An 11569-nucleotide genomic window follows, 5' to 3' on the forward strand; every position below is an offset into this window, starting at 1 on the left:
TCTAGGCACTAGAGACGGTAGGTGAATCACGACGAATCACGGCACAGAGAGAGACAGACGGTGGCAGTCCATCGAGCATGAGAAGTGCTCTGGGAAGCACACCCAGCGGGATGCTATGGGAGGGTACCTGAGCCACCCTGAGCAGATGATTTGTCAGAAGAACTCTCAGAGCTCAGAAACGCGGTTATGCGCGTGGTTCTGCGTTATTACAGTGAAGCATCCAGCTTGAAATCAACAAAGGCAAAAGGTACATAGGCCAGAAGAGATCAGGCATGAGCTTCCAGGTGTCCCCTCCCGTGGAATCACATGGATTATGCTTAATCCAGCCGTGATATGAGACAACACCTGTGAAATATTGTCAGCCAGAGAGGCTCCCCAGGCCTTGGGGTCAGTTATATAGGCAGGCAGCACCCACAAGACTGAAATCAGTTACTCAGTCTCCAGTGCCCCTCCAGAGGCTGGACTAACACAGCACAGCTTGAGGTCCCCCCAGTAGATTATTGTTGACATAATCTATCGGATGTGGCCCAAGGCCCTAGATATACAGAGACACTCTTATCAGGCAGGATATTCCAAGGGCTTAGAGGTGATCTCCCAGGAGCTGGTCAAGGAATGTGTAGGGTTTGAACATCCCCAAGCCTTTATTGCACATTGAGGAAGTTTAGAATAGGAGCACCAGACCCAACCTATTTAGGGGAGCAGGCCAGGAAGGAAGTGGTACAGTGTGCAGAGAAACTCTTCAGAAGGAGGTATTGCCTGAGGCTTAACACTTGCAAGTTAGCGGTGGTGAGTAAGGAGTAGAAAGAGCTTTCAGGAGAGAGGACTGACAGTAACAGATGCAGAAGGATGCACGAAGGAGAGGAGCCTGTGTGTGCTGGGCCCCTGTGCACGGTACTGTGCCGGGTGCTCTCAGCAGGCAGCGGTGGCACATCGCATGGAACAAAGAGGGAGAGATGGGAGAGAGGAAGACCAGGCTGCAGCTGCCCCATGGTCTGGCCATGACACTTGGAGCTGCGGCAGGGTTTTAGGCAGAAAGTTGGTGTGGCCACACTGCTTGCTTGCTCTCCTTCTCTCTTTGTATTTACAGATGCTCCTCAACTCACGATGGGGTTGTGTGCAATAAAACCACTGTAAGTTGAGACATCATAAGTCGAAAATGCATTTAATGTGCCTAAGCTACCAAACATCGTAGCTTAACACAGCCTCCCTTAAACATGCTCAGAACGCTTACATTAGCCCACAGTCGGGCAAAATCATCTGACACGAAGCCTGTTTTATAACAAAGTGTTGAGTATCGCATGTAATTTATTGAATACTGCACTGAGAGTGGAAAACGGTTCTGTGGGTACTTGAAGTATGGTTTCTATTGAGTGCGTGTGGCTTTCACATCATTGTAAAGTCAAAAAATCATCAAACTGAATCATTGTAAGTCAGAGACTGTCTGTATTTATTTTTAAGATTATATACAGTAAAAAGCACACTTTTTGGTATACAGTTCTAAGAGTTTTGACAAATACGTGCAGTCATGTAACCACTGCCATAATCGATCTACAGAGGAGATTCTTCACCCCAGAAAATGACGCTGCCCTTGTGGTCAGGCCCCCTCACCTCCACTCCCTCATGGGTCTGTTCTCCATCCCCATGGGTTTGCCTATTCCAAGATGTCATAGGAACGGAATCCTGTCACAGTTGCCTTTTGAGTCTGCCGCCTTTAACCTGGTGTAATGCATTTGAGATTCATCCATGTTGCATATAAACAATAGGGTTTTTTCCTTTTAATTGCTAAATAGTATTCCATTAAATGGATGTGCCACAGTTTGTTTATCCATTCAGTAGTTGAAGGATATTTGGACTATTTCCAGTTTGGGGCTCTTACAGATAAAGCTGCTGTGAACATCAGTATACTAGTCTTTGCATGAATGTAAGTTTTCATTTCTCTAGGAGCATGTTGCCAGGTCGTAAGGTAAGCGTATGTCTAACTGTCTGAGAAACTGCCAGGCTCATCCAGAGCAGCTGTGAGGTTGTGCGGTCCCCACCTGCATACTCGCCTGCTCTCAGTGCTGGCTTTTCAAAGCCAGGCTACTAGTTGTGTAATATCTCATTTGGTTTTAATTTGCATTTTCCTAATGACTACTAATACTGAACTTGTTTTCGTGTGTTTATTTGCCATATTATACCTTCTTTATTGAAGCATCCAAATCTGCGCAGTTTTTATTGGATTGTTTTTTTCTTATTGTTGCATTTTGAGAGTTTTTTATATATTCTGAATACAGGTACTTTGTCAGATAATGTGATTTGCAAATATTTTTTCCAGTTTGTGGCTTGTATTTTAATTCCCTAATAGTGTCTCAGAGAATTAAACAAAAGTTTATAATTTTGATGGAATCCAGTTTATCATTTTTCTGTCTTATGGAATATGCTTTTCGTGTTTTATCTAGGAAATCTTTACCTAACCTGAGGTCACAGAGAGTTTATCCTGCATTTTCTTCTGAAAGGTTTTATTTTTTATACTTAGATCTATAGTCTATTTTGAACTAATTTTTATAAGGTTTGAGATACAGATGAAGGATCATTTTTTTGCATGGGCATGTCCAGCTGTTACAGCACCATTTGTTAAAAAGACTATTCTTTCTCCATAGACTGACATTGTTCCTTTGTCAAAAACCAACAGTCTGTATTTGTTTGGGTCTCCTTCTGGACTCTGTTCCGTTCCATACTATACCTTTAAATCAGGTATGTGGGTCATCCAATTTTGTTCTTTCTTTTTCAGTTTCTTATGGTTTTTTTCCTTTGCCTTTCCACATACATTTTAGAATAAGCTTGTCAATATCGACAAAATATCCTGTTGCAGTTTTGATATAGATTGTGTTTAAGCTGTTGATCAATTTGGGGAGAATTGAAATCATTAACAATGTGGAGTCAGGTTATAAATAGTGTACATCTGACGCTAGGAAGCCAAGCCAAGAACTCCTCACCAGATCTCACCTGCAGCGTCTATAGGTTTTGGTGAATTCCTCTCTTTTTGAGGTTTCCAAAATATCCTGGAAATCCGTAGGCCTTCCAGAAAGTGACTTTCCTTACCAATCTGTAACGCCGGGAACCCTGTAAGCCAGGTACTAGGCCAGTTTTCCAAGAGGACTTTGTAAGTATTGGCTCCATAAACTCAACCTTGGCTCCTTAAAAATGTCTGATCATATTTAATTAAATGAGCATCATTCTGAGATATGACATTCCAGGAAAGGTCTTGATTGCATAACCAAAGTTTCTAATGAATATCCTGCTAACAAGAAGGACATATTGAACCTATGCAAATAATTATTTTACCATGAAAATAAAAATACTCAGTAAGAGTTTCCAAATTCTGGAGGGGTTAGGCAGGGAGAAAAATGTATCACTTACAAATGTTTCATTTCAGTTTACAGGAGCATAGTCTTCTAAATGACTATTTTCGTGTTAAAGATAACTTAAAAGAAAGGAAAAAGAGATTCCTTATATATCCAGAAGATAAAATATTAAAATGTCAATAATATTCCAAATAAAGGCCACAGTCATTTTCTTTAGTTCATTTGGTTTTATGTAATTAATTCTTACTCTGCTCTATCTTGGGTTTGCAGTCTCTTGAACCTGCTTCTCTACAAGGGTTCTGGAAATCCTAACTCACTCACCTGTGGTCTCAAAGGTGTTCGTGTTCATGTGGTGTCAGAAGCCTGCACTGGAGAGTGCCTGGCAGAGTCCTTTCCATGGGGCTCTGAGACAGTCTTCCTTGTTGAAGAAGCACTCAGATAGTGAGTGAAGCATCAGAATAAAACAAAACACTGTCTGTAAACTGTGAAATACTCAAAGTGGCTGTGGTTAACTTATTACTGATAATTTTCAAAAGTGAAAGATCTAATGAGAGCTCCTAACAGGAATTGTGCAACTGACAAGGACATTTGGTTGTTTCTGCAATATGAAAAATGAGATAATAGAGTCAAATCAAAAAAATTTAGATAACAAAATATTATTATAATGATTAACCCCATTTCCAAAGAAAACAGTTAACATTACATGTAATTTATAAAAATGGATGAACATAATCCCTTTTACAGAGAAAAATATCTTCAGGTACAACATGTTGTAATCCTGACAAAATCACATCATGAATATACTAAGCATACAGTTAGAATATACCAAGATTATACCGAGAATGTTTATAAAGAGATTCGGTGAGTCTGGAGCAAGGTCTGAGCATCTGAATGTTAATAAAACTCCATAGATAAGTGATATAAACACCCAAATGAAAACCACTGGCCTACAAAAAGCAAGAGTCAAATCAAAGAAGTAAAGTTGCAATCAAGTTAACATTTTAAAAATAAATGAAATTATGATTGACAGCAGGATACAAGTACTGTTGTTCTTTGATACCAGGCAGAGCAGCAGCAGGAATCTGATAAACAGAAACCCATCATGGACGGTGAGGGCTTTGGACATTCTCCAGGAACTTCCCATACAGCATACAATTTTGGAAATGTTTATATTAACATTTTACCCATTCAGATTCAACCTAGGGAAGGCTAAGTGTCTCTTCTGGTTTGGAAACTCTTCCCATTCAACTCCCCAGTAGTAACATATCAAATAAACCTAAGTATTTCTAGCACTTGTTTTTTTCTATTAAACAAGGTGGAAGAACAAATGCTTTATTATTTTCCAGGGGCCTTCTGGGAAATCTCAAAGATGGCTTTAGGTGCAAAAGTTATTTAGTGTATGATTTTGGAAAGGCAAAATATCAAAAGTTGTCAGGAGATTTGATTAAGATAGGATCATGGGTTACTGAGAACAGTACTTGGCTACCTATTTAACCAAAGTGGCAATAAAATATTTTTAAATAAACATGACTGTAAAGAACCTTTCCTTTAGCCTTTAACCTTTCCTAAATAAGATACTTTTTTCTTAAATAATCAAGGACATGACAAAGTCAACATAAAACACAGGAAATGATACTGATAATACACAGAATCCCTGCTGTCTACACAGAAAGCAACAGGTAACCTGTTATAACCTCTTATTAAAAGCAGACCAATAACCCAAGAAATTTTATTTTAACAGAAAAATTCTTTTTTTTCTTTTGCATCAGTGTAATATTTGGTACTAAATCTCTTTTAAGAGAGGCTTCCGTGACTCCCAGGGGTTGACTTGGAGGTGCTCTCTCTGAGGGACGTGGTCCAGAACGGCTCAGTTCAGTGGGGGAGATGCTCAGTTCAGTTCTGGACCTGGGGACAACATGCCACTCAATCAACAGGGAGGACCAGATCCCCTTCTTCCAAGGGCATAAGGAACTAATTGTGTTAATCCTTTTTTTTACTTCCTATATTTCCTGATGCTTTGACGTCTTGGTGCCTTGCAGACCCTGGAGAGACTGCCCCTCCCGGGGATAGCTGATTCCTAGAGAACTGCGTGATTCCTAGAGAGTGTGCTCCTCAAATGCAGACTAAGCAACCCAGAGCCCATACCCTCAGCACCTTCCTCTACTGGGCTCTCGCCTGCCGAGCCACTATCCACCCCGCCTTAGTTACCCCGGGGCTAGGACCAGGCACCCAGGGCAGCCCTGCACCCTCAGAAAGCAACGAGCCCATCTCACACCTGCTTGTCCTACCTCTCTCCTTGTCTTTCCCACGGGAACCACAATAAAGGCTCCTGCCGGGGTCCCCATCCTCTGCCTCCTGGCCAGCGCGGTGCTTCCCAGCCTGGCCCTGTGTGGCATGCCGCACCTCCGTGTCTAGGGAACTGCGAGTGTAAACTGCTTCCTTCATGATCGTCACTTCCTTGTCTTTCTTACAAATCCCGACACATTTAAAAACAAATTACCTCGGGAGTAATGACATGGCATCCAGACCTGACACCCAGGCACCGTTCTGCCCATCAGAATGTCCGTGGTGGGAGGACACTGCTGAGCGGAGGAGGCAGGGGAGGAGAAGGGCAAAGGCCATCGTACCTGGGAGGGTTCTAGTCCTTCCTCACTGCAGTTCTGTTTGATAGGTAAGGACGATGGGAAAAGGGGGGCGCACAGAGGTTAAATACCTGACCCACGTCACACGGCTGGCGAGTGTAGCGTGGGTTTGACCTCAGGTTTGTTCCGTCCTGTCTGCCTCTGATCCGAGGGTCTTGTTTGATCTCCGTGGAACAGACGAGGAAGTTGGTGCGGAAGAGCCTGTCCGATGCCACGAGTGTGGAAGTGAAACTAGACTACCCTTCTAGAACATCCCAGAGGTGTGACCCAGAGCGTTAGTCTTGAGGGTTGGTAGGTGGGGAAAAGGGATGCATGAGTCAAATAAGGTTGGAGAATGCGGTCAAGCATCTCAGAGCCTGTGGCGTTCTTGTCCGCATTTGGGGCTCTCAGAGTTCGTCGGCCAGGATCGTGCGCGTGCGCGTCTTGCGCTGAGGAGCACGCTGGGCGGGGCGAGCGCGCGCCGCACTTTCCCGCCCGCACCTGCGTCCCGGCGCTGCACGCCGCTCCCGCTCCGAGCCGGGGAAGGGGACCCTCTGAACTGTGGTCACTCAAGTCAGCTAGTGATAGCGCCAGCAAATGACTCAACAGAGGGGAGGAGGAAGTATGAAGGCAGATGTGCAAAACCTTCCTCTGCAAAATTTCAGAAAATAAAATAAAACCTGATGTGTGTGAGATTCACTGTGAAAAGAAACGATGGGATCCCACAGCCTGGAGGCAAGTGAGGTCGCATGAGAGACACTGGCTTATGCAGAGGCGACGGGACGTAAGAGATCCGACATGCGGTCCTGCCTGTGGAGAGCCCGGGATCAGGCAGCAGCGTGTGTGTGTGTGGTGTGATTGTGAGGTGTGTGGTATTTGTGTATTTGTAGTATTTTGTGTGTGGCGCACATGCGTGTTTTATGTGTACGTTGTGTGTGTAGTATGTGTTGTGTGTGTAGTGTGTGGTGTGTGTGGTGTGTTTGTGAGGTGTGTGGTATTTGTGTATTTGTAGTAGTTTGTGTGTGGCGCGCATGCGTGTTTTATGTGTACGTTGTGCGTGTAGTGTGTGTTGTGTGTGTAGTGTGTGTGTTGCAGGCATGTGCTGTGTCTTTTTCCCGCTTTCCTCCCGACATCAGCTTCCTTCCTCCTCTGCTCTAGGAAGCAGAGGCTGCCCCAGGTCGCCTGGGGCAGCTCGCAGTGTCCAGGTCAAATGTGGCAGTCTGTCCACAGCTAGAAGCCCGGTCTCTCTCGTTCCCAAGTCCAGATCCTTGGGGAGGATCCCGACTGCCTCAACGTGTGTAATCCTCTGAAGCTGTCACAGTCCGAGGCCTGCGCGAGCCAGACGGACGACGTTCCGTGAGGCGTCTCCTGCAGCGTTTCTAGTCTCGTTGGAAAGATGCTATTTATACGGATGGAGCAGGGAAGATACAGGTTGCTAGAAAGCGTAGCTCAGACGTGGCACTAAGGTGCTCAACAGGGGAGAGGCCCCTATGCCAGGCTGCGAAGGCTGGCAGGTCAGAGGGAGGGGTTTGTGCTTCTTGGCGTGCAAGGGCAGCTGTTCTGTGTACAGGAGGCCAAGAGGGCCATGGTGACTGCAGGACAGGGCTAGAGACCATCCACCAGCAGCCACCTGGGCCCAGCAGAAAGAATTGAGAGTTCTTCTCGGGGAGTGCTTCATTTCAGGTTGCTGCCATCTGCCCCAAAACAGCAGAATTTTTTTGTTTTGTTTTGTTTTGTTTTGTTTTTGAGACAGGGACTTGCTCTGTTGCCCAGGCTAGAGTGCAGTGGCATCAGCCTAGTGCACAGCAACCTCAAACTCCGGGGCTCAAGCGATCCTCCTGCCTCGGCCTCCCGAGTAGGTGGAGCTACAGGCAGGTGCCACCATGCCTGGCTAATTTTTCTATTTTTAGTAGAGACGGGGTCTTACTCTTGCTCAGGCTGGTCTCTAACTCCTGACCTCAAGTGATCTTCCAGCCTTGGCCTCCCAGAATGCCAGGATTACAGGTGGGAGGCACTGCGCTCAGCCAAGAGAGCAGGATTTTAAAGGAGCAGATGTGAGACAAAGGTGAAATTTGGGGAAGTAGGTGGCTTAGTAATAGCTGGCAAGCCCCTGCTCTCCCACTCCCTCTTCCCCTGGACCTCCCCCTTCCTCCTGCTGTGGGCCCGAGGGTCAGCAACTTCTCTCCCGCCCTCTCCACACCCTCAAGGATGCCTCGGTCACACAGTACCCCAGGGGCTGTGCACTGATGGGGAAAGTGGCGGTTGGGAGGAGCACTTTCTTGGCCCTGAAAAGCAGCAGAGAATCGAGAATCCTAAACATGTTACCCAGACAGCCCACTCTGGCTCTTCTGTGCTTCCCTCCTGTCTTTTGCTATACCCACTGTGGGACTCCAGCACCCCTGCCTAGTGCCTGGGAGTACAGCCACCTTCCTGGCCCCGCAGTGGAGGGCCGCGTCGGCCCGAGCGGCAGCGCGCACCGCCCAGGGCGCAGGGAGATGGCTCTGTGAGGTCAGAAGGCTGTCCAGCGTTCCCAGATCCAGAAGGAGCGCCTCGAGGAACCAAGACCATGGCGGATTTGGTTCCTCTGTCCTTTGACCTCCGCCTTGCAACGCAGCTTCTCTCTGGGCCCGGCCAGAAGCATGCAGACCCCCAGCAGCAGGCATTATGAGCTGTGCCAAAGCCACGGTGGCTGCAGGATTTTAGTGTAAAAGCAGCTTGTGCATGTAGTGGAAGGCACGGAATACTGCCCTGAGCATCACATCTGATCTTTTATTCTAAGAGAAGCGGACCGGGGAGCTGCTGCAGTGCTGCGAAGGGTGCTGGACTCGGGAGCCACACAGACGCGGGGTTGGGCTCCCGGCCGCGCCTCCTGCGGCCACAAACTGACAAGTGACCTGATTCTCTGCACTCAGGTTTCTCATCTGTGAAATCAGAATGCTAATATGATTCTGAGGGCTTTCCTGAGGATTAGAGAAAGTCACGCACTGCACTTACTGCCTGGCACATAGAAGATGCTCAGTGAATTTATGGAACAGACGAATGAAGCTTGTTAGAAAAGCGATCAGACCAGCCAGCTGAGCACGAGTACCCAGAGCCGGCAGCCGCCTGCCTCGGCAGCCTGGCCTCGAGCCCCAGCACCACGGTCCCAGGCTGCGGCTGGGTCCGCTGGGTTCCGTACTGGAATCCTCTCGGGCCCGGTATTGGCAGGCTGGAAATTAGGATCACATATGAGGTGGTGCTACGTGCACACAAAGAAATGAGATGGAATCTGTTTAGGAAACTTTAAGAATTCACTTTTGTTGGTTTTTATTATTACAAAAGTAATGTGTGCTCACCATAGATATTTTGAGGAAAAAACACCCCAAATCTCACAAACCAGAAACAATTGCTGTTAACATTTTGGGCCAAACTTTATTCTGTGTATAAATGTTTTTTATTAAAAAAACAGAGCTCATAGTTTTGTTTCATGACATGGTTTTCCCCACTTAGAAATATATCGTGGGATTCTCTGGACGTCATTAAATCTTCCTCAGCAATATTATTTTCTCGGCTACATGTTAGTCCATCATAGGGATATGTCATGACATTTTTAATCAATATTCTATTGTTGAGCACCTAGGTTTATAATTTTTTAGTATTTTCAACAATGGGCATCTTTCTCCATGAATCTTTATATTCTTCCCTAATTATTTTCTGAAGACAAACTTTTAGAAATGGGTTTGCCAAGTCAACGTATATATAAAATTTGAAGGTTTGTGATAATTTGGGGTTTTTTTAGAGACAGGGTCTCGCTCTGTCACCCAGGCTGGAGTTCGGTGGCATGATCAAAGCTCACTGCAGCCTCGAACTCGGGGCTCCAGTGATCCTTGCACTTCAGCCTCCCCTGGTGCTGGGGCTTACAGGCGCCACCACCATGCCTGGCCCTGGTTCCTGATAAATTTGAATGAGATTTTGATTGTAGTTTTTTTTTATCATGTGCTGTGAATCCCTAGAATAAGATTATCCTTTATTATATTTTCAGTCATATATTAAAGTTGGTGTGTTTATGTTAGGAAAATACACTACATCATAAATAAAATATTTAATAGAAGCCCTTTATATTTTTAGTATTGAACACGACTGTGATAAAAAATAATATGAGAAGAATAAGTATTAAGGAATAGGGAAAAAAATCACCCACCACCCCTCTTCCCAATTAGATTGATTCGTAACATTAGCATACTGTGTTTCCTTCCAGATTTTTGTTTTCTGTGCATTCAGTCACAGCTGGGATCACCCCATAGCCTTCCTTTGGCCCTTCTGCTGGTGCAGTCTGCGTGTGCCGCGGCGTGCTGGGCCTGTCGGCTCACGTTCGATCCCTCCTTGTGCCCTGATGTGAGTAGCTCTGGCGTGAGCACCAAGCACATGATGTTCATAGACCTTCTCTAAAAGGATTTGAGAGTCAAGAGAGGCAAAGGAAAAACTAGTCCCGTGGCCCTCTGGGTGAGGAGTCTTAGCACCACACAGCTAAGATTCCAGGGCCCTGGAGACAGCTCTGCACTTCCCGACGGGACACAGTTCTGCTCCTCGGAAGTCAGGGGAAGACAGCTCCCCAGAAACAGAGCCCCGGGGCGCCCCTGTGGGCAAGCACAGCGTGGATGGCAGCTCATCTCCCCTGCAAAGGCTCACGCCACCTTTACCTGGGCCTTTCTAGCCTCTGCTGCATGCTGGGATCCAGACAGACTTACGCCGTTGGAAGCTGGAGTTGTTTGAGACCTGCGTTTTGGTTTCAGATAAGCTTACAAAGATTGGCAGATTCATTAAAAAGTTTTGTACATGAAAATGAATTAATGTCACACAGACACAGCTCAGCCTTCTTCAAGTGGGAGAATTGCTAATTCCATTGAGAAAAATATTCTGAATAGCCAAGGATTAAATAGTAAATAAACCCTTTTTGCTTTCGGATGTTTATGTTTTGATCCTAAACACTTTGAATCTATTTCTCTCTTTTACTAGTTGAATCTGGAGATGTTGATTCAATTTTTTTTCTTTGCTTCTTAAATATCGGCAGATACGGAGGAAGGTTTTGCGGTGGCGTAGACATAGCATAGACTTCAAAGTCAGACCCGCCAAGGCCAAGTCCTGGCTGCAGCCCTGGTGAGCTGTTTCGCCTTGAGCAGGCTGTCTAGTCTGGAGCCTGAATTTTCTCATCTCTACAACAGGATTGATTGATGATACTCCATTAATGGAGATACTGGCTGTAAAGCTCCTAGCACAGTATTTGGCACATAATAGATGCTCAATGGGTGTCTGACCTTTTCTCCTGCTTCCCTAAGGACCATCATTGATGATTATGAGCTAAGAGTGACCAGTACCTGTGGTCAGGAGCTGTGGGTGGAAGAGGTGTAGGGTATTAGCTCGCAGAAGTAACAATCCCTGGACAGTAACTTAAGTTTTTGAACAAATCCTTAATAGCAGTTAGTTTTATTATCTTTATGTTTGTTTTCTAATGAAAATGGACTGTATACAAAATTTAAGCTTCCTTCTGCTTAGCTAAGTTCTGTTTCTCTTTTTTTTTTTTTTTTTATTATTCCAGGGTTTTGTGAGGGTACAAACATTATAGTT

The 11569-nt window shown here is 45.5% G+C and overlaps 1 protein-coding gene and 1 pseudogene across 1 annotated transcript in view; both read left to right on the forward strand.

Annotated features, from left to right (window-relative positions):
- The window catches only part of ARHGEF4 (Rho guanine nucleotide exchange factor (GEF) 4), a 133469-nt gene that overhangs the window by 56118 nt on the left and 65782 nt on the right, over positions 1 to 11569 (forward strand). The window lies entirely within an intron of this gene.
- Positions 1 to 11569, forward strand: part of LOC105814810 — a 39338-nt pseudogene that overhangs the window by 3825 nt on the left and 23944 nt on the right.

This window comes from Propithecus coquereli, unplaced genomic scaffold (genome assembly GCF_000956105.1).
Source record: "Propithecus coquereli isolate 6110/MARCELLA unplaced genomic scaffold, Pcoq_1.0 Scaffold307, whole genome shotgun sequence".
Classification (NCBI taxonomy): domain Eukaryota; kingdom Metazoa; phylum Chordata; class Mammalia; order Primates; family Indriidae; genus Propithecus; species Propithecus coquereli.